The sequence below is a fragment of the Monodelphis domestica genome, chromosome 7 (genome assembly GCF_027887165.1).
Source record: "Monodelphis domestica isolate mMonDom1 chromosome 7, mMonDom1.pri, whole genome shotgun sequence".
Lineage (NCBI taxonomy): Eukaryota > Metazoa > Chordata > Mammalia > Didelphimorphia > Didelphidae > Monodelphis > Monodelphis domestica.
The window spans coordinates 277,365,289-277,367,776 of record NC_077233.1 but is presented as its reverse complement, the minus strand read 5'-3'; positions in this window follow the sequence as shown (position 1 = coordinate 277,367,776).

Below are 2,488 nucleotides of genomic sequence, written 5' to 3'. Positions count from 1 at the left end.
CATGGCCTTTGGAACAAATGTTTCTTATCTGCCCATTCTGCTGGAAGGGAAAGTCGTCTTATGCTTGGGGCAGACACTCCCCATCAACTCATCTATGGGTTTGAAGCCTGTTAGTGACCCTCAACCTGGTTTAGCCCATGTGCTGAGATAGTTTTACCAGGGTATGGCCCCTGGGCATGCCATGGCTTCTTGGAGCCACAGGGGAGAGTTGGGTGAAAAGGTGGACGCCAAGGTGGACAAGAAGGCCAGGAGAGGTCTCCTTGAGCTCTCACACCAGAGATCTAGTCCTCTCTGAACATGTCAGAGTCCTCATCCAGTTAAATACCTTCAGGTTGAAAGCCTGTTCTATTGTTCTGAGCATACTTCTCTTTTAACCCCAATTTACTATAATAGAGAATTTGAGAGCACAGGCTAGCAGGTGGTAGGGTGTGGTTCTGACTCTAGGCGTCATAGAGCTCAGAGTACCTGGCCCTTGGAGGACAGGTAGGGTATGGAGAGTGAGATGGGGCATTCCAAGTGGAAGGAATGATATGAGCAAAGCTGTAGAACAAGAAGGCAAATGGGCACGCATGGAGACTGGTCTGACTGGACCGGAACTGGATTAATTGGGTCTGACTCTTCATGACCTCATGGATCACAGCACACCAATATTGTCCATGGAGTTTTCTTGGCAAAGATACTGGATTGGTCTGCCATTTTCTTTTCAGTGGATTAAGGCAAACAGAGGGTAAATGAATTGCCTGACTTGCCCAGGATTATACAGCTGGTAAGTATCTGAGATTGGTTTTGAACTCAGATCTTCCAGGGCCAGTACTCCATCATCTGAGCCACCTAATTTTTCCTAAACTGGAGGGTACCAGTAGGAAATAATTCGGAATAAGACTGAGAAGGAAGGCATAAGCCAGATAGATCATGGAAGGCCTTAAATGTCATCCTGAGAGACTTAGGCTTTATTAAGGCAATGGGAAACTACTGAAAGTTTGTTGTTGTTTTATTATTTTTAATAGGGAAACATGATGGATCTGACAGCAGTGTGAAGGAAAGATTAAAGAGACTGGAGTAATGAACTAGAAATAAGTTGCGATACTCCAGTGTAAGACAATAAGGGCTTGAGATGAGGTGACAATAGAATGGAAAGATATGAATGAATGTGAATGAATACTTATTGAGACAATATGAAGAAATGATGCTACCCATGTCTTGTAGCAGAACAGGGACTGGAAATTCCCCCTCAACTGGGGAATGACAAAATGAATGTAACAGAATACTACTATGTGGTTAAAAAAAAATACAATATCCTGAATACAGAAAAGCATGGGAAGACTTTTATAAACAGATGAAAAATGAAGTAAGCAGAACCAAGGAAACTATGACAACTGCTTTGTAGTTGTTCCACATAAGTGGAAAGAAAAACAATAAAAATTTAAATTGAATGCTGAGAAAGCTTGACTTTTAAGAAGAGATATGAGATGTTTAGGGGTTTTTTTGAGTAGATATTTAGGACTATGATTATGTTTGAGTCCAGTCGTTTCTGACTTTTTGTGACCCCATTTGGGGTTTTCTTAGCAAAAATACTGGGGTGTTTTGCCATTTACTTCTTCAACACATTTTATAAATGAGGAAACTGAGGCAGAATTAAGAGACTTGCCCAGGTTCACATAGCTAGTATGTGTCTGAGGCCATATTAGAACTCAGGAAGATGAGTTTCCTTGATTCCCAGCCCAGGGACTGAGTTTGGAACTCTAAATATAAAATCAGACTTTTTCCCACATGGTCACTATATAAAAATTTTATTTATTTATTTTTAACATTTTTCTTTTACATTTTGAGTCACAAATTCTCTCCTTCTATCCCCTCACTCACCCACTGAGAAAGCAAGTAATGTGCCATTTATACATGGGAAGTCATATTAGTCTTGTTGCCACACACACACACACACACACACACACACAAAGTGAGAAAAGTATATTCTGATGTGTATTCAGAATTCATCAGTTCTCTTTTTGGAAGCAGGTTCTCAAATTTTCTACATCTTCTCCAGGATTTGTCCATTTTCTTTTCAGTCATATTACCCAATCTGATAGGCATGAAATGGCACCTTAGAGTTTTACATTTTTTATTTCTGTAATTATTAGTGATTTAGAACATTTTTTGCTGTGTCTATTGATAGTTGTGATTCCTTTTGAAAACTGCCAATTTATAACTTTTAACCATTAATCAATTGGGAAATGACTAATTTTTACAAATTTGGACATGTTGGTCATTGTTGCTGAACTGTTTTCCCCTTCTTTTTTATTCTTTGTTACAGAGTACTCTGTGGGAGAGAATAAACATTTATTTCAGGACAGAGACAAAGAGAGGGAGAGAAGGGGAGATAGAGAGTGGGGGGAAAGGGAGGGAGAGAGGGAGGATGCTTCCAGAAAAGGTGAAATAGTCACTTGGTTCCTGCTCAAACAATGGGAGAGTTCAGACTGAAGGGAATGTCTGT